The following is a 21,237-nucleotide window of genomic DNA, read 5'->3' on the forward strand; positions in this document are numbered from 1 at the left end:
CCTCACCAAGATGCTAGTCTATCCGGCTGGGGAGCAGTATATCTCCACCATGGAGCGCAGGGCACTTGGACTCTGTCCGAATTAGCCCTCTGGATCAACGTGCTGGAAATCAGAGCTGTGTCTCTAGCTCTCTAAGCTTTTCGCCATCTGTTGGCGGCCAGGCACAGTCGAGTCCAGTCAGACAACGCTGCAGCGTTTGCCTACATCAACCTCCAGGGCGGGACACTCAGCCGCCTGACAATGTTGGAGGTTCATCGCATTCTTCAGTGGACGGAGGACTCCTAGTCCACCATATCCGCAGCCCATATCTCAGACGTGGGAACCTGGGAGGCAGATTGTCTCAGCCGTCAAACCGTGGCTCCACGATCCTCAGGTTTTTGCGGCAGACGCACTGGTTCAAGTTTGGTCCCAGCTTCGTCTGTCTTATGTGTTTCACTCTCTAGTTCTTGCCCAGAGTCCTGCGCAAGATCAGAAAGGAGGGCCGTCGGGTCATTCTCATTACTCCAGACTGACCCAGGCAAGCTTGGTACCCTCACCTGCTCCGTCTGTCCGTAGAGATGCCATAGCATCTCCCGGACTGTCCAGACCTTCTCTCACGAGGTCCGTCTTTTCCGCCAGAACCTGCGGCTCTCAGCTTGACGGTGTGGCGTTTGAGTCATGGCTCTTGACGACTTCTGGTATCCCTCCTGAAGGCATCTCCACTATGACTCGAGCTCGGAAGTATCCTTGGCTTTTTGGCCTTGCCGACCCTCCTGTCCCTTCTACAGTCCGGTCTGCAGCTAGGACTATCCCTCAATTCCCTTAAGGGACAGGTCTCGGCTCTGTCAGCGTTGTACCAGCGGCGTATCGCCCGGCTGGTCCAGGTGCGCTCCTTCATGCAGGGCGCATCTCACATTATTCCGCCTTACCGGCGGACTTTGGAGCCCTGGGACCTTAATTCGGTCCTCACGGTTTCCGGAAACCCCCCTTTGAGCCTCTTAGGGAGGTTTCTTTGTTTAGTCTTTCATAGAAAGTGGTCTTCTAGTGGCCATAACTTCCCTCAAGGGAGTCTCTGTTGTGGCCGCACTCTCTTCGGAGTCCTCCTTCATCAAGACAAGGTGGTCCTCCGTCCGACTCCGGACTTTCTCCCTAAGGTGGTTGCTGCTTCCACCTTAATCGGGGCATTTTTCCTGCCTTCCTTTTTGTCCGGTTCCTGTTCATCACCTTGAAAGAGCGTTGCATACTCTGGATCTGGTGCGGCCGCTCCGGATCTATGTGACTCGCACCGCGTTCTTAGGCGGTGCACCTCTCCTTTGTGCTGACCGCTGGTCAGCGTAAGGGCCTCTCGGCTTTTAAGCCGACCCTGGCTCGTTGGTTTAGGTCGGCCTTTTTTCCGATACCTACCAGTGTACTCAAGTGCCTCTCCCACCGGGGATCAAGGCACATTTGATCAGAGCTGTCGGTCCCTCTTAGGCTTTCAGGCCCAGGCTACGGCTCAGTAGGTCTGTCAGACTGCCACTTGGATTAGTCTGCATACCTTTTCGAAGCACTACCAAGTGCATGCTCTTGCTTCGGCAGATGCGAGCTTGGGCAGACGCATCCTTCAGGCGGCTGTCGCCCATTTGTGAAGTTAGGTTTCGCCTACTTCTCAGTTTTCTGTTTATTCCCACCCATGGACTGCTTTAGAACGTCCCATGGTCTGGGTCTCCCATAAGGAACGATGAAGAAAAAGAGAATTTTGTTACTTACCGTAAATTCTTTTTCTTATAGTTCCGACATGGGAGACCCAGCACCCTCCCTGTTGCCTGGCGGCAGGTTTCTTGTTCCGTGTGTTATCACCGGGTGTTGTTGTAGACAGAGGTTCCGGTTGTTCCGGGTTTTGCTCTGTCTCTACTTGTGGGTGGATGTCCTCCTTCAGCTTTTGCACTAAACTGGCTAGGACTGGCTACCAGGGGGTGTATATGCTAGGAGGGAGGAGCTACACGTTTGAGTGTAGTACTTTGTGTGTCCTCCGGAGGCAGAAGCTATACACCCGTGATCTGGGTCTCCCATGTCGGAACTATAAGAAAAAGAATTTACGGTAAGTAACAAAATTCTCTTTTTTATTACACATACTACATAATGATAGATAGAGATATAGATAGATAGAGATATAGATATATATACAGATATTAATATATATATATATATATATATATATATATATATATATATATATATATATATATATATAATATATTTTAATATCTATCTCCTAGTATAAATGATCCCCTATGCTGGTACATGTGCCCATCCTGGTGTATATGATCCCCAATGTTGGGATAAGGTCCTGCACATGGCCACCTTCACCCCACATACCGAAAAAAGAAAAAAAAAACGATTCACCCTATCTCCGATCCTCCGCAGTGCAGCATCGTCATCTCATGGAGTCAGCTCTCAGCATGTGAGAGCGCAGCGCTGACTGCATGAGATGGGGGATCGGAGAGAGGGCGAGCATAAGTTACTTGTACCTCATATTTCTGCTCGTATCATGAAGCAAAAAACATAGTGATGGCTTGTACCTTTTTAAAAAATGTGTAACTTGGTGCACTCTTAAGTAAAGGTATTACTGTATTAAGGTGTGTGCCCACAATGTGTTTTTGGCCCCTTTCACACTGCGTTTTGCTTTATGTTTAGTGGTCCCGTCGGGGCATCCGTCCGAACCGCCCCTCCGCCACCCCAAAAAACGGGTTTGGATGCCTGCGCCGACAGGGCCACTGACTATAACGGAGCAGGCTCCGTTCGCGTGTGCTCTGTCTTGCACCATTTTTCCACATATACGTTTTCTGCAGGTGGACGCTCGAATGTAGTCGACTACATCCGGGTGTCCGTCTGCAGAAAACGTATATGTGCAAAAAATGATGCGCTCCCACATAATGTAAAAAGGAAACAAAACATGAGGGTAAAAAGAAATGATGGTGAGGTAAACACACGAGAGAAATCTGAAGTGTAAATCAGTCGACATACTGAATATCTAGTGGGGTCTGCGAATGAATGAAGTTTACAGCCTAAGGCCCCCTTCACACGTCCGTGAAAAAACGATCCGTTTTTTCACGTACGTGTTAAAGGGGTGGTTTGCTCCCCGTGTGCCGTGTTTGTGGCACATTCCTGTTCACTGTGTGTTATACGTAATAACACACTGAGAACGGAAAGCCCCGCCTTACCTTTTTCTTCCGGAGCTGTCTGTGGTGCTGAATGACAGCGTCCGGCACAGGCCACGCCCCGCTGACGCTGTTTCCGGCCCCCAGTGAAGAAGAGGCCTTGTTCAAAATCACTGGGGGACGGATGCAGGGGACAGCCGCGGCAGAGACTGCAGGTATGGTGGAGGGTGAGTATGTGTTTTTTTTATTTTTTACAATGCCACGTGTGTTTCTCCGAGGCGTGTCACATGCACCCGCATCCACACTACTTCCGTGTGGTACGTGTGCGGGCCCTTGCTGCCGGAGAAACACGGACATGCATTCGTATGGAGCACACGTCTGCTCCACACGGAGGTACGGGCCACTGGCAGAACACGTGCGTGCACATATGCCCATTGATTTTAATGGGTATACGTGTGCCCGTGTCTCCGGTACATACGGGCACGGACCTAGCACGTACCGGAGGCACGGACGTGTGAAGGGGGCTTAAAACTTAGTGACTGTTATTGAGCCACTAACACATGTATCGGCCATTTAGAAAGGTCTTCTCGGCTGTCACTACGCTGGGTCCTGGAGTTTAGTGTTCTCCCCATGATTGCCAGGCTCCTGTGTATGTTTGTGTGAATTTATTATTTCTTCGGCGCTCCATTGGGAGACCCAGACGATTGGGTGTATAGCTACTGCCTCCGGAGGCCACACAAAGCATTACACTAAAAAGTGTAAGGCCCCTCCCCTTCTGGCTATACACCCCCAGTGGGATCACTGGCTCACCAGTTTTCTGCTTTGTGCGAAGGAGGTCAGACATCCACGCATAGCTCCACTGTTTAGTCAGCAGTAGCTGCTGACTATATCGGATGGAAGAAAAGAGGGCCCATATAGGGCCCCCAGCATGCTCCCTTCTCACCCCGCTTGTGGTTTGTAAGGTTGAGGTACCTATTGCTGGTACGGCGGCTGGAGCCCACATGCTGTTTTCCTTCCACATCCCCCTGAGGGGCTCTGAGGAAGTGGGATCTTACCGGCCCCAAAGCCCTGAGGCCGGGCTCCATCCACAGACCCATTGAACCTGCTGGATACGGAGCTGGGTACCGTTCAGGGACATGGCCCTGCACCATTCAGGTACTCTGTGTCCCCGTACACACAGGCACAGCACACTCCAGACTTGCTGGGTGTGCTAGTGCGCCGGGGACAGTAAAGGGTTACAGTCACTGCAGCCTAGCTGAGTGACTTTATGTATGGGGAACTACCGCGCCGGACGCTCCGGGAGCGGCGGCGCGGCTGGGACTTGTAGTGCGCCGGGGACTTAGCGCCGACCGCGCTTTTACGGCGGCGGCGCTTATAAATCCAGTCCCCGGCTTTTGCGGCCTAGCTCCGTTTCGTTCCCGCCCCCACCCTGTCAATCAGGGTAGGGGAGAGACGCTGTACAATCAGCAGCGCCGAGGGCTGGAGCCTTATTTACATGCTCCAGCCCTCTCACTGGACACTGTGGGACGCCGGTTTCCCGCTCTGACTTGGGGGCACGCCCACGGCCCGCCCCTACTCACACGAGCTGGAGAAGGACGCCGGCAGCCATTCCTGCAGTCCGAGCTGAGAGATCGGACTCTGGGCAACCAGGCACAGGACTAGGGCGAACCACACACCCGCTTATAGGCGGGCGGTAAGCGGCACCTGAAGTGCTGACCCCACTAAATACCGCAGTTGTCCATTTGTATTTTTATGCTTACACTGCATAGGTCGCTATTTTTGGCTATATGCCCTCTTAGATGGCGACACATCAGCAGCAGGAAAGCAGGGGTGCTAAGGCACAGGCTTTCTATGCTGCTTGTATTGCATGTACTGAAGTGTTCATGTGTATTTATGCTTGTATGCTATACACTGCACTGTACGGTCGCTAGTCTGGGCTATTTTCGCCTAGAATGACTAGGCTACAGCAGCAGAAAAGCAGGGGTGCTGAGGCACAGGTTTTTTCTATGCTGCTTGTATTGCAGGGGTTGCAGTGTTCATTTGTACTTATGCTTGTATGCTATACATTGCACTGTATGGTCGATATTCTGGGCTATATTCCCCTAGATGGCTAGTCTACAGCAGCAGAAAAGCAGGGGTGCCAAGGCACAGGCTTTCTATGCTGCTTGTATTGCATGTGCTGCAGTGTTCATTTGTACTTTATGCTTGTATGTTATACATTGCATTGTACGGTCGCCATTCTTGGCTCTATGTCCTAGATGGCTAGTCGGCAGCAGCATATAAGCAACACAGGCTTTCGATGCTGTTTTTACTGCATGTGATACTGTTCCACGGCACTGAACCCCATTGTGTGCAATGCTCCCCTGGAGCACTTGGTCAGCCGGGGTCTCTACTAGACGTGGCCAAAGGAACCACCTGTCAACCCTGTCCAAGGACAGGGATGGAGTTGCAATGGGATAGAGACTTGCAGTCCGGACAGGCCATGGGCAATCTGGATCATTGCTCCCTGGCCACCCTCATTGGGAATAAAATCGGTGCTCCGGGGGGGGGGTCCCAGGAGGCTCTCTGTATGATGAGGCAGACGTAGCTCATCAGGACTTTGATCCTGACAACGCTCTCAATCCGGATACACCGGATGGTGACGCCATAAGGAATGATCCTATAGCGTCCATCAATGGAATGTTGGATCTTTCTCCCTCAGCTCCCCCAGCGGAGGAGTCAGCTTCACAGCAGGAGAAGTCCCATTTCAGTAGCTCAAACGTATATTGAGTATTTTTCTGGCCACGCTGACTTCAGAGAAGCAGTCCAGGAACACCACGCTTACCAGATAAGCGTTTTCTCCAAACGTATTAAGGATACACGTTATCCTTTTCCCCCTGACGTGGTCAAGCGCGGGACCCAGGGTCCAAAGGTGGATTCTCCAATCTCCAGGCTTGCGGCTAGAGCTATAGTTGCAGTGGAGGGACTTCACTTAAAGATGCCAGACAGATGGACTCTGGTTGAAATCTGTCTATGAGGCTATCGGCGTGTCGGTTGCTCCGGCATTTACAGCCGTATGGGCACCCTAAGCTTTTCAGCTGTTCTTGCACAGCTGGTCTTGAGCATATGTACATTTGTGCCGCAGGGGCGTCCGTAACCTCGCAATGTCTGCATTGCGACTTACCCTATTAATGCTGTCCTGGAAGGACAGTCGAGGTTTCGGTCCTTCCCAAGCTCGGGCAGGTCCCAATTGTCCTCGTCCAAAAGAGCTGAAAAGCCTCAGAGGGGCTCAGTTTCCGGGGGCTCAATCACGCCCAAGGAAGGCAGCCGGAGGAACCGCTACCACGGCGGTCTCCTCATGACTCTCAGCTCTCTCATCTCTCCGCATCCGCGGTTGATAGCAGACTCGCTCGCCTTTGGCGACATTTGGCTGCCACAGGTCACAGACCGGTGGGTGAGGGACATTGTGCCCACGTGCACAGGACAGAGTTCTGTTCTCGTCCTCCGACTCGATTCTTCAGAACGTCCCCACCTTTCCACCGAGCCGATGCTCTTCTGCAGGCAGAAGGAGTGGTAATCCCTGTTCCTCTTCAGGAACAAGACACGGTTTTCCTCCAATCTGGTTGTGGTGCCAAAAAAGGATGGCTCTTTCCGTTCCGTTCTGGACCTAAAACTGCTCAACAAGCACGTGGAGGCCAGGCGGTTCCGGATGAAACCCTCCGCTCCGTCATTGCCTCAATGTCTCAAGGATATTTCCTAGCATCAATAGACATCAAAGATGCTTATCTCCACGTGCCGATTGCTACAGAGCACCAATGTTTTCTACGTTTCGTGATGGGAGACGACCATCTTCAGTTCGTAGCTCTGCCATTCGGTCTGGCGACAGCCCCACGGGTGTTCACCAAGGTCATGGCGGCAGTGGTAGCAGTCTTGCACTCACAGGGACACTCTGTGATCCCTTACTTGGACGATCTACTTGTCAAGGCACCCTCTCAAGAGGCATGCCAACTCAGCCTGAATGTTGCGCTGGAGACTCTCCAGACGTTCGGGTGGATCATCGACTTCTCAAAGTCAAACCTGTCACCGACCCAATCACTAACGTATCTTGGCATGGAGTTTCATACCCTCTCAGCGCTAGTGAAGCTTCCGCTGGACAAGCAGCGGTCACTACAGACTGGGGTGCAGACTCTCCGTCAAGGTCAGTCGCACTCCTTAAGACGCCTCATGCACTTCCTCGGGAAGATGGTGGCGGCAATGGAGGCGGTTCCGTTTGCGCAGTTTCATCTGCGTCCTCTTTATTGGGACATTCTCCGCCAATGGGACGGGAAGTCAACATCCCTGAACAGGAAAGTATCCTTTTCACAGAAGGACTCTCTGCAATGGTGGCTTCTTCCCACCTCATTATCACAGGGAAGATCCTTCCTACCACCGTCTTGGGCGGTAGTCACCACAGACGCGAGTCGGTCAGGGTGGGGAGCAGTTTTTCTCCACCACAGGGCTCAGGGTACGTGGACTCAGCAGGAGTCCACCCTTCAGATCCATGTTCTGGAAATCAGAGCAGTGTATCTTGCCCTACTAGCCTTCCAGCAGTGGCTGGAAGGAAAGCAGATCCGAATTCAGTCGGACAACTCCACAGCGGTGGCATACATCAATCACCAAGGAGGGACACGCAGTCGGCAAGCCTTCCAGGAAGTCCGGCGGATTCTGATGTGGGTGGAAGCCACGGCCTCCACCGTATCCGCAGTTCACATCCCCGGCGTAGAAAACTGGGAAGCAGACTTCCTCAGCCGCCAGGGCATGGACGCAGGGGAACGGTCCCTTCACCCGGACGTGTTTCAGGAAATCTGTAGCCGCTGGGGAAGGCCGGACGTCGACCTAATGGCGTCCAGGCACAACAACAAGGTCCCAACCTTCATAGCACGGTCTCGCGATCACAGAGCTCTGGCGGCAGACGCCTTAGTGCAAGATTGGTCGCAGTTCCGGCTCCCTTATGTGTTTCCACCTCTGGCACTCTTGCCCAGAGTGCTACGCAAGATCAGATCCGACTGCAGCCGCGTCATACTCGTCGCCCCAGACTGGCCAAGGAGGGCGTGGTATCCGGATCTGTGGCATCTCACGGTCGGCCAACCGTCGGCACTACCAGACCGACCAGACTTACTGTCCCAAGGGCCGTTTTTCCATCGGAATTCTGCGGCCCTGAACCTGACTGTGTGGCCATTGAGTCCTGGATCCTAGGGTCTTCAGGATTATCCCAAGGGGTCGTTGCCACCATGAGACAGGCTAGGAAGCCCACGTCCGCTAAGATCTACCACAGAACGTGGAGGATATTCTTATCCTGGTGCTCTGCTCAGGGAGTGTCTCCCTGGCCTTTTGCATTGCCTACCTTTCTTTCTTTCCTGCAATCTGGGTTAGAAAAAGGTTTGTCGCTCGGCTCCCTTAAAGGGCAAGTCTCGGCGCTATCCGTCTTTTTTTCAAAAGCGTCTAGCACGACTTCCTAAGGTGCGCACGTTCCTGCAGGGGGTTTGTCATATTGTACCCCCGTACAAGCGGCCGTTAGATCCATGGGATCTGAACAGGGTACTAGTTGCCCTCCAGAAGCCGCCCTTCGAGCCTCTGAGGGAGGTTTCACTTTCTAGACTATCACAGAAAGTGGCTTTTCTGGTAGCGATCACATCTCTTCGGAGAGTGTCTGAGCTGGCAGCGCTGTCATCCAAGGCTCCTTTCCTGGTCTTCCACCAGGACAAGGTAGTGCTGCGTCCCATTCAGGAGTTTCTCCCGAAGGTGGTATCCTCTTTTCATCTTAATCAGGATATCTCTTTGCCTTCTTTTTGTCCTCATGCAGTTCATCGGTATGAGAAGAATTTACATTTGTTAGATCTGGTGAGAGCACTCAGAATCTACATTTCCCGCACGGCGCCCCTGCGCCGCTCCGATGCACTCTTTGTCCTTGTCGCTGGTAAGCGCAAAGGGTCGCAGGCTTCCAAAGCCACCCTGGCTCGATGGATCAAAGAACCAATTCTTGAAGCCTACCATTCTGCTGGGCTTCCGGTTCCATCAGGGCTGAAGGCCCATTCTACCAGAGCCGTGGGTGCGTCCTGGGCATTGCGACACCAGGCTACGGCTCAACAGGTGTGCCAGGCAGCTTCCTGGTCGAGTCTGCACACTTTCACCAAACATTATCAGGTGCATACCTATGCTTCGGCGGACGCCAGCCTAGGTAGAAGAGTCCTGCAGGCGGCAGTTGCCTCCCCGTAGGGGAGGGCTGTCTTCGCAGCTCTAACATGAGGTATTTCTTTACCCACCCAGGGACAGCTTTTGGACGTCCCAATCGTCTGGGTCTCCCAATGGAGCGCCGAAGAAGAAGGGAATTTTGTTACTTACCGTAAATTCCTTTTCTTCTAGCTCCTATTGGGAGACCCAGCACCCGCCCTGTTGTCCTTCGGGATTTTTGGTTTTTTTCGGGTACACATGTTGTTCATGTTGAACGGTTTTTCAGTTCTCCGATGTTACTCGGAGTGAATTTGTTTAACCAAGTTATTGGCTTTCCTCCTTCTTGCTTTTGCACTAAAACTGGTGAGCCAGTGATCCCACTGGGGGTGTATAGCCAGAAGGGGAGGGGCCTTACACTTTTTAGTGTAATGCTTTGTGTGGCCTCCGGAGGCAGTAGCTATACACCCAATCGTCTGGGTCTCCCAATAGGAGCTAGAAGAAAAGGAATTTACGGTAAGTAACAAAATTCCCTTCTTTGCATCACAAGACAAAACCTCTTCCTGACGTCTATAAAAAGAGACAATTACCAGTGACTTCAAAGAAGGGAATGCTTTATAAGGAAAACTCCAAAAAGTAAAGGTGCCCATAGATTTTAGTTTATGGAAATGAACGATCTCAACGAAAGCTCTCATTTATCCAGTAACACATAACAATGAACAGTAAAGGGTGCTTTACACGCTGCGACATCGCTAGCGTTAGCACCCGCCCCCGTCGTACATGCGACATTTGGTGATTGCTGCCGCAGCAAACAATATCGCTTACGGCAGCTTCACACGCACATATGTTTCCAGCGACGTCGCTGTGACCGCTGAACAATCCCTCCTTCAAGGGAGCGGCCGTCCAATAGAAGCGGAGGGGCGGAGATAAGTGGGACGTAACATCCCGCCCACCTCTTCCTTCCTCATTGCCGGTGAACGCAGGTAAGGTGATGTTCCTGCGGTGTCACACATAGCGATGTGTGCTGCCGCAGGAACGACGTACAACATCGTACCTGTGGCAGCAGCGATATTAAGGAAAGGAGCGACGTGTCAACGATCACTGTTTTTGAATGATTTTGAGATCGTTGATCGTCGCTCCTTGGTGTCACACGCTGCGATGTCGCTACCCGCGCCGGATGTGCGTCACTAACGACGTGACCCCAACGATATATCTGTAGCGATGTCGCAGCGTGTAAAGCACCCTTTAGTCCCCATGATGGAAAGCCAACAAATGCCTGTATAGCTAAGGGGAATCTGTCACCAGCTTTTCACCACCTAATCTAAGAGTAGCATAATGTAGGGACAGAGACCTTGATTCCAGCGATGTGTCACTTAATGGGCTGCTTAGTGTAGTTTTGATAAAATCACTGACTAATCAGCAGTAGATTATCATTACAGGACTATTTCGCGTGCTGCAGGTAGTCCAGCATATTCATGAGCTTTGTATAACTGCTAGATCTGCAGCAGAGAAAACATTGATTTCTTCGGCGCTCTATTGGGAGACCCAGACGATTGGGGTGTATAGCACTGCCTCCGGAGGCCACACAAAGCAATTACACTAAAAAGTGTAAGGCCCCTCCCCTTCTGGCTATACACCCCCAGTGGGATCACTGGCTCACCAGTTTTCTGCTTTGTGCGAAGGAGGTCAGACATCCACGCATAGCTCCACTGTTTGTAGTCAGCAGTAGCTGCTGGCTCTATCGGATGGAAGAAAAGAGGGCCCATATAGGGCCCCCAGCATGCTCCCTTCTCACCCGCGGTTGGTGCTTGTAAGGTTGAGGTACCTATTGCTGGTACGGAGGCTGGAGCCCACATGCTGTTTTCCTTCCACATCCCCTGGAGGGCTCTGTGGAAGTGGGATCTTGCCGGCCCCCAAGCCCTGGGGCCGGGCTCCATCCACAGACCCATAGAACCTGCTGGATGTGGAGCGGGAGTGCCGTTCAGGGACAAGGCCCTGCAACTTTCAGGTACTCTGTGTCCCCGGCAGGCACGGACACTCTCAGGGCTTGCTGAGCGTTGTAGTGCGCCGGGGACAGTGGCGCTGTACGCTGGGGGTTAGGTCACTGCAGCTTTGCTGAGTGACGTTGTGTATTGGGAACTACTGCGCCGACCGCTCCTGGAGCGGCGGCGCAGCTGCGACTTGTGGTGCGCCGGGGGCTTTGCGCCGACCGCGCTTTTACGGCGGCGGCGCTTCTAACTTTAGCCCCCGGCTTCTGCGGCCTAGCGCCGCTTCGTTCCCGCCCCCACCCTGTCAATCAGGGTAGGGGAGAGACGCTGCTCAATAGGCAGCGCCGAGGGCTGGAGCTTTATTTACATGCTCCAGCCCTCTCACTAGGCACAAGGGGAAGCAGACTTCCCGCTCTTCGTCGGTGTACGCCCAGGGCCCGCCCCCCCTCTCCACAAGGACGCCGGCAGCCATTACACATGCGATCTGGCTGGGGAGAGGCAGCAGGCTCTGGGAGACCCAGACTAGAGGGATTTCTGGCGACCACACACCGCTCCTAAGCGGGCGGTAAGCTGCACAGTAGTGCTGGCCCCACTAGTGCCTCAGTGATATATAGTGTACTTTTGTCTTGGTACCATATATATATATATATAGTTGCACTGTAGGTCGCTTCTTGGCTGGACACCCTGTACTGCTCTGAGGAGGCAGCAACATGTCATCCGCAAAACGCAAGGCTGCCAAGGCACGGGCTGTGTGCACTGTTTGTACTGCATGTGGGGCTGATCTACCGGCAGGCTCCAATGATTCACATTGTGTGCAATGTTCAGTCCCAGTGGCACTTCGTCAGCCAGAGCCTATTGTGGTGGTAGCCCAGGCAGAGACGCCTGTGAACCCTGCCCCGGTGACGGGGACAGACTTTGCAGTGTTTGCTGATAAAATGTCTGAGGCTATGACAAAAATCCTGGAGACCTTGCAGGCCAGGCCAGTTCCTCAGACCATGGACACTGCTGTGGCTATGCTCTCTGGTCCCCCTCAGTTGGAACTAATCCGTACTTCAAGGGGGTCTCAAGCATCACAAGCTGAAGTCTCTGACTCAGATGACAGTCCCAGGCAGCCTAAGCGAGCTCGCTGGGAAAGACCCTCCACGTCATCACACTGCTCAGGGTCTCAGCGAGAAGAATCTCTCTGTGATGAGACTGAGGACGGTGATCAGGATTCTAATCCTGAGGCCCCTCTCAATCTGGATGCCCCTGAGGGTGACGCCATGGTTAATGACCTTATATCGGCAATTAATAGACTGTTGGATATTTCTCCCCCAGCTCCTTCAGCAGAGGAGGCAGCTGCACAGCAGGAGAAGTTCCATTTCCTGTATCCCAAGCGTAAATTAAGTGCTTTTTTGGACCACTCTGACTTCAGAGAATCAATCCAGAAGCACGACGCTCATCCAGACAAGCGTTTCTCTAAACGTTCTAAGGATACCCGTTATCCTTTTCCCTCTGAAGTAGCCAAACGCTGGACCCAGTGCCCAAAGGTGGATCCCCCAATTTCCAAGCTTGCGGCTAGATCCATAGTCGCAGTAGAGGATGGCGCTTCACTTAAAGATGCCAACGACAGACAGATGGACCTTTGGTTGAAATCTGTCTATGAAGCTATCGGCGCGTCGTTTGCTCCAGCATTCGCGGCCGTGTGGGCACTCCAAGCTATTTCAGCTGGTTTAGCACAGGTGGATGCTATCATACATCCAGCAGTGCCACAGGTGGCGTCCCTAACTTCGCAAATGTCTGCGTTTGCGACTTATGCTATCAATGCTGTCCTAGAATCTACGAGCCGTACCTCTATGGCGGCCGCCAATTCTGTGGTTTTGCGCAGAGCCTTATGGTTAAAGGACTGGAAAGCAGATGCTGGTTCCAAAAAATGCTTAACCAGCTTGCCATTATCTAGAGACAGACTGTTTGGTGAGCCATTGGCTGAAATCATAAAACAGTCCAAGGGTAAGGACTCTTCCTTACCACAGCCCAGAGCAAGTAAACCTCAACAGAAAAAGTGGCAGTCGAGGTTTCGGTCCTTTCGAGGCTCGGGCAAGCCCCAATTCTCCTCGTCCAAAGGGACTCAGAAAGGACAAGGGAGCTCAGATTCCTGGCGGGCTCACTCACGCCCCAGGAAAGCAAATGGAGGAACCGCTTCCAAGGCGGCTACCTCATGACTTTCGGCCTCCTCCCTCCGCATCCTCGGTCGGTGGCAGGCTCTCCCGCTTTTGCGACATTTGGCTGTCTCAGGTCAAAGACCGGTGGGTAACAGACATTTTGTCTCGCGGGTACAGAATCGAGTTCAGTTCTCGGCCTCCACTTCGGTTCTTCAGAACCTCCCCACACCCCAACCGAGCAGATGCCCTGCTGCAGGCGGTGGACTCTCTAAGAGCAGAAGGAGTCGTGATCCCTGTCCCCCCTCTGGAACGGGGGCGAGGATTTTACTCCAATCTCTTTGTGGTTCCAAAAAAGGACGGCTCCTTCCGTCCTGTTCTGGACCTAAAACTGCTCAACAAGCATGTGAACGCCAGGCGGTTCCGGATGGAATCCCTCCGCTCAGTCATTGCCTCAATGTCCCAAGGAGATTTCCTAGCATCAATAGACATCAAAGATGCTTATCTCCACGTGCCGATTGCTACGGAACACCAACGCTTTCTGCGCTTCGTGATAGGAGACGAACATCTTCAGTTCGTGGCTCTGCCATTTGGTCTGGCGACAGCCCCCCGGGTGTTCACCAAGATCATGGCAGCAGTGGTAGCAGTCTTGCACTCTCACGGACACTCTGTGATCCCTTACTTGGACGATCTACTGGTCAAGGCACCCTCTCAGGAGGCATGCCAACTCAGCCTGAATTTTGCACTGGAGACTCTCCAGGCGTTCGGGTGGATCATCAACTTCCCAAAGTCAAATCTGTCACCGACCCAATCACTAACGTATCTTGGCATGGAGTTTCATACTCTCTCAGCGATAGTGAAGCTTCCGCTGAGCAAGCAGCGGTCACTACAGACAGGGGTGCAGGCTCTCCTTCAAAGTCAGTCGCACTCCTTAAGACGCCTCATGCACTTCCTCGGGAAGATGGTGGCGGCAATAGAGGCGGTTCCGTTTGCGCAGTTTCATCTGCGTCCCCTTCAATGGGACATTCTCCGCCAATGGGACGGGAAGTCGACATCCCTGGACAGGAAAGTCTTCCTTTCCCAGACGGCCAAGGACTCTCTGCAGTGGTGGCTCCTGTCCACCTCATTATCACAGGGAAGATCCTTCCTACCACCGTCCTGGGCGGTGGTCACGACAGACGCGAGTCTGTCAGGGTGGGGAGCAGTGTTTCTCCACCACAGGGCTCAGGGTACGTGGACTCAGCAGGAGTCCACCCTTCAGATCAATGTTCTGGAAATCAGAGCAGTGTTTCTTGCCCTACTAGCCTTCCAGCAGTGGCTGGAAGGGAAGCAGATCCGAATTCAATCGGACAACTCCACAGCGGTGGCATACATCAATCACCAAGGAGGGACTCGCAGTCGGCAAGCCTTCCAGGAAGTCCGGCGCATTATGATGTGGGTGGAAGCCACGGCCTCCACCATATCCGCAGTTCACATCCCCGGCGTAGAAAACTGGGAAGCAGACTTCCTCAGTCGCCAGGGCATGGACGCAGGGGAATGGTCCCTTCACCCGGACGTGTTTCAGGAAATCTGTCGCCGATGGGGAAGGCCGGACGTCGACCTAATGGCGTCCCGGCACAACAACAAGGTCCCAACATTCATGGCACGATCTCGCGATCAAAGAGCTCTAGCAGCAGACGCCCTAGTGCAAGATTGGTCGCAGTTCCGGCTCCCTTATGTGTTTCCACCTCTGGCACTCTTGCCCAGAGTGCTACGCAAGATCAGATCCGACTGCAGCCGCGTCATACTCGTCGCTCCAGACTGGCCGAGGAGGGCGTGGTATCCGGATCTGTGGCATCTCACGGTCGGCCAACCGTGGGCACTACCAGACCGACCAGACTTACTGTCCCAAGGGCCGTTTTTCCATCGGAATTCTGCGGCCCTCAACCTGACTGCGTGGCCATTGAGTCCTGGATCCTAGCGTCTTCAGGCTTATCCCAAGGGGTCGTTGCCACCATGAGACAGGCTAGGAAGCCCACGTCTGCTAAGATCTACCACAGAACGTGGAGGATATTCTTATCCTGGTGCTCTGCTCAGAGAGTGTCTCCCTGGCCATTTGCATTACCTACCCTTCTTTCTTTCCTCCAATCTGGGTTAGAAAAAGGTTTGTCGCTCGGCTCCCTTAAAGGGCAAGTCTCGGCGCTATCCGTCTTTTTTCAGAAGCGTCTAGCACGACTTTCTAAGGTGCGCACGTTCCTACAGGGGGTTTGCCATATAGTTCCCCCGTACAAGCGGCCGTTAGATCCATGGGATCTGAACAGGGTACTAGTTGCCCTCCAGAAGCCGCCCTTCGAGCCTCTGAAGGAGGTTTCACTTTCTAGACTTTCACAGAAAGTGGCTTTTCTGGTAGCGATCACATCTCTTCGGAGAGTGTCTGAGCTAGCAGCGTTGTCTTCCAAGGCTCCCTTCCTGGTCTTCCACCAGGACAAGGTAGTGCTGCGCCCCATTCAGGAGTTTCTCCCGAAGGTGGTATCCTCTTTTCATCTTAATCAGGATATCTTTTTGCCTTCGTTTTGTCCTCATGCAGTTCATCGGTATGAGAAGGATTTACATTTGTTAGATCTGGTGAGAGCACTCAGAATCTACATTTCCCGCACAGCGCCCCTGCGCCGTTCGGATGCACTCTTTGTCCTTGTCGCTGGTAAGCGCAAAGGGTCGCAGGCTTCTAAGGCCACCCTGGCTCGATGGATCAAAGAACCAATTCTTGAAGCCTACCGTTCTGCGGGGCTTCAGGTTCCATCAGGGCTGAAGGCCCATTCTACCAGAGCCGTGGGTGCGTCCTGGGCATTGCGACACCAGGCTACGGCTCAACAGGTGTGCCAGGCAGCTACCTGGTCGAGTCTGCACACTTTCACCAAACATTATCAGGTGCATACCTATGCTTCGGCGGACGCCAGCCTAGGTAGAAGAGTCCTGCAGGCGGCAGTTGCCTCCCTGTAGGGGAGGGCTGTCTTGCAGCTCTAACATGAGGTATTTCTTTACCCACCCAGGGACAGCTTTTGGACGTCCCAATCGTCTGGGTCTCCCAATAGAGCGCCGAAGAAGAAGGGAATTTTGTTACTTACCGTAAATTCCTTTTCTTCTAGCTCTTATTGGGAGACCCAGCACCCGCCCTGTTGTCCTTCGGGATTTTTGGTTTGTTTGCGGGTACACATGTTGTTCATGTTGAACGGTTTTCAGTTCTCCGATGTTACTCGGAGTGAATTTGTTTAAACCAGTTATTGGCTTTCCTCCTTCTTGCTTTTGCACTAAAACTGGTGAGCCAGTGATCCCACTGGGGGTGTATAGCCAGAAGGGGAGGGGCCTTACACTTTTTAGTGTAATTGCTTTGTGTGGCCTCCGGAGGCAGTGCTATACACCCCAATCGTCTGGGTCTCCCAATAAGAGCTAGAAGAAAAGGAATTTACGGTAAGTAACAAAATTCCCTTCTTTACCAAAATGACAGCAAACGGCTCAGTAAGTGACACATCGCTGGAATCGGGGTCTCTGTAACTATATTATGCTGCTCTCAGATAGGGGAGCATAAACCTAGTGACAGATTCACTTTAAGTTCCCTGGGTGTGGCTTGGGTCAGCATGTAAAGGGTCTGGTATTGCCATTAAACTTGTTGTTCTGCTTCTATCACTGAACAATGAACAGACCCCAGCACAAAAACTGGATTTTCCAGAGCGAGACTTTCCCGTTTCAATGACTACATCCATTTTCAACCCTACAGACCAGCTGAGACGCATACACTATATCTGCCAATGGTGCAGCAGATGTGTGCGGTGAGAACGTCACTGGCAGCGCCCACATCTGATACAGAAATACGCAAAAATACAAAATCTTTGGACTGTGCCAAATAAGACACACGTTTTCCACTGACATGTTAAAGATGCATTTGGCACACGTGTGTTCTCCGTTTGCTATCCGTGATTGCACACGGAGATCAGGCACTCTTATACTCACCTGTCCCTGGCGCTGCTCTCCATGGTGCTAATGTCTCCGGCCGACGCTGTCTCCGGCTGGTGCTGTGCCTCCCCTCTGCTGTTACTTCCGGGTTGTGTTGCAGTGAATATTCATGAGGATAATTAGCTGGCCTGGAAGCAACTGACAGCAGCGGCCGGAGACGGCATCGCTAGAGACAGATGAGTATAAAAATCATTTTATTTCAAAGACACGTGTTTTCTCTGGTACATGTCCCACTGTGTGGTCCGCGTGACATCAGTGATGCCAGAGAAAAACTGACTTGTCTCCGTATGTCCATGATTCCAGTACGTGTAAAAACTGCATCATACGTACCGGAATCACTGACGTGTGACGGGGCCTATGGGGTGAGTCTGTCACATTGTGCAGAGGATGCTGAGGACAGTACACCTCACTCCTTTGCTTGTGTGTACTGCCCTGTGCCCCATACACGTGTCCTGGTCTCCTCTCCGTAATGTACGAGCACTATTTCCTTCCTAATGTAGAAACCACTGTTTTATATGGGCTTGTATAGCACTATACACCTCAAAGGCACAGACGCTGTGGCAGGTTTCTTGTAAGTCCTATGATGGCATATTGCTGCAGTAGGATACAGAATCTGTTTCCTGAAGTTATCGCCGATCAAAGAATAGCGGCACCAGAAGGTGACAGTCAGCGGCCGACCTCACCATGACTTCTATAGTGGTAGTGAAGCCTTTCAGGGACGCTGCCATCAACATTTACATAAATGTTGATAGTTGACAACGATTGTCACCTCTGGGGTCCTATGAAAGGACGGGCACCAAGTGACAGATCCTCTTCACAGACTGGCACACTTTATAAGGCTTATCCAGATTATCAGAATTTTGTAAAAATGGCCATTGTTGCAGCCTAATAAAAATAGATGTGCCTCATTTATTGCCAACTGATTCAGTGCGGACCCTCTTTACTACACTCCGGTCATTGATTATACATCAACGGCACGTGACCACTGCAGCCAATCAGTAGGTGAATCGGTCACATGTTCTCCTGGAATCCTGGCTCCCATTGTTGAATGGTGATGGAGGGAGTGCGGCAGGTCTAACAAGGAATATTGTGTTCAAGGTATAACATGCACATGGGTAGGAATAACAAATTGCCTTATACTTGTCGTGCTGCTTTATGCCAGCAGTGCCTCATCCTAGGCCACAGCCAGGAATAATCTGTGCCAAGTAAACCAGTATCTACCTGGCGGCCTTGGGACTGTTAAGGCTGCTTTACACGCTGCGACATCGCTAACGATATATCGTCGGGGTCATGGTGTTTGTGACGCACATCCGGCGTCGTTAGCGACATCGCAGCATGTGATAGCTAGGAGCGACCATCAACTATCGCAAAAACGTCAAAAATCGTTGACACGTTGCTCCAAATCATAATGTCGTTGGTGGTGCATGCCACTGGTGGTTCGTCGTTCCTGCGGCACCACACATCGCTGTGTGTGACACCGCAGGAACGACGAACATCTCCTTACCTGCATCCACCAGAAAAGAAGGAAGGAAGGAGGTAGGCGGCATGTTCCGGCCGCTCATCTCCTCCCCTCCTCTTCTATTGGACGGCCGTTTGGTGACGCCGCTGTGATGTCGAACGCACCTTCCCCTTGAAGGAGGGATTGTTCGGCAGCAACAGCGACGTTGCTGCACGGGTATGTGCGTGTAACGCTGCCGTAGCGATCAACACATGTCGCACGTACGACGGGGGCGGGTGCTATCGCTCGCAACATCGCTAGCAATCGCTAGCGACGTCGTAGCGTGTAAAGCACCCTTTAGTGTAGGAGCATTTAAAGGGTTATCCTGAGGCGCTCACTTCCACATTACACCTGCCAAGATGCCTGCTCAATGTGCAGCATTGGGTCCCATGCTAATGAGTAGGACGCCTCTGGGCAAGTGGGTGGGGTCTTGTTGTCACTGGCTTCCTTCACCTTGAGTGTGTAGGGTGTGGTGCTGGACAACCCTTTTTAAGTGCGATCCCATATCTTATTCTAGAGGAATGCACACTTATTTCTAAATGAGCTGTTCCAAGCTGTGGGCCGGACATTGAGCTAGCGATACCAGTGTGAGACATGTAATGACTGACAGTCTGCTGTCATCACACAGCAGCAGTGAGATCAGAACTAACACAGCACAGCAGAAGTGAACTTTTTTTCTCATTGCACACCTTTGCAGCAGCAGTTGTCCTCCCGTACTGTTGTCTGCTCTGCTGCAGAGCTGTGCCCGATTATAACACACACAGTACAGCAGAATTGAAACTTGCCTGATTGCAAATACATCTGCAGTGTTGTCAGCACGGCTGGGCGGCCCTTTGCCTGCATTGGCTGCTTGTGGGATGGAAGGTAAATCACTGGGAGGAGACTCACCTACTGTACCCTCACCCATCCCCTGTAGACTGTGAGCCCACGTGGGCAGGGTCCTCTCTCCTCCTATACCAGTCTGTGCCTTGTATTGCTTATGATTATTGTACTTGTCCCGATTATGTATACCCTTCTCACATGTAAAGCGCCACAGAATAAATGGCGCTATAATAATAAATAATATAATATAACTGCAGTGCAAATGTAAATGCGCTTTGTCTCCTCACTGTGTTGGCTCTGCTGTGCTATTTCTGATCTCGCCGCAGAGCTGTGCGTAATTATGAGAGCTATGTCTCAGTCATTACATGTCTCACACTAGTAACACCTTTTTTAATAAATATACGGCGCCTAGTCTGGAAGAGCTCATTTACACATCGGATCGCAGATAGCAAGGTATTATTTTAGTCAACTTGTTATGCCCTACATGCCAATATGGACGGCTTAGGAGGGTTGATTCTACTGAACGATTCCCTCTAAACTCACAGTAGCGTTAAACAGTATTTTGCAAAAATAATTGTGCTGATTGGCGTTTACAGGCTCTTTGTTTCACAATGTTAGCTACTGAACAAGCTACCTTACAATCTGTCAGGGAGCTCAGTCTTAGTGGCGTTTGTAACTCTAAGGGTATGTGCACACGATCATGACCCGCTGTGTCCAGGACGTGGCATGTCCTGATCTGCGGGGCCGCGAGTCTCCTCCACAGGAGACCACCGCTACTCTTGGGCATTTGTGGTTTCTCTCTTCTGTTCTCCCTATGGAGAATACTCGTGTCTCCGCAGCAAAGAATTGGGATGCTTGCAGCTCAGAAAGACGCACCGCATGTCAGTGTACGCTGCGGGCCGTACACGCACATTGGCCATGGGGTTTCTAGAAATCCCATCCACTGTGCTTGTACTGTACAATACAGCATTTTGAACGCAACTGAAACACTCTGCATCCAAAATTCTGGGAACCCTGATTGTGGGCACGCAGCCTTATCAGTCTCTTACTGGGCTTCTCTCAGCTGAATTTATGATCACATCCATGGTGAGCTTCACACTTATATGATCAGAGATCAGCCCAAAGGATCTCATTGAATGACCAATAAGTTACAGAATGAACTCCATGACAGATTCTCAGTTAAAGGGAATCTGTCAGCAGGTTTTTATGTATTCTGAAGACATGCTGTAGGGGTTAACAGAGATTTTCACTTTGCCTCTTATCAAGGTCTGTGGTGTTGATGCGAAGTGATTGTTTGTTTTAACACCAGGACCTTATCATTGCTGGACTATATTGCCGTGTGTCAGGTAGTCTGACACTCCCCCCTTCTGCGATTAGCAACTCACTGTCAATGTATACTGTCTATACAGAGCCCAGTGTGGGCAGGAGCAGCTCTCTCAGCTATGATGCATTGCTAAATCTGAATGGCTACACCCAGTAATCTAAGTGACACATCA

General features: G+C 51.9%; 1 protein-coding gene across 1 annotated transcript in view; it reads left to right on the forward strand.

Moving 5' to 3' along the window:
• ZNF654 (zinc finger protein 654) overlaps positions 1–21,237 on the forward strand; it is a 78,438-nt gene that overhangs the window by 56,185 nt on the left and 1,016 nt on the right. The window lies entirely within an intron of this gene.

This window comes from Anomaloglossus baeobatrachus, chromosome 2 (assembly GCF_048569485.1).
Source record: "Anomaloglossus baeobatrachus isolate aAnoBae1 chromosome 2, aAnoBae1.hap1, whole genome shotgun sequence".
Classification (NCBI taxonomy): domain Eukaryota; kingdom Metazoa; phylum Chordata; class Amphibia; order Anura; family Aromobatidae; genus Anomaloglossus; species Anomaloglossus baeobatrachus.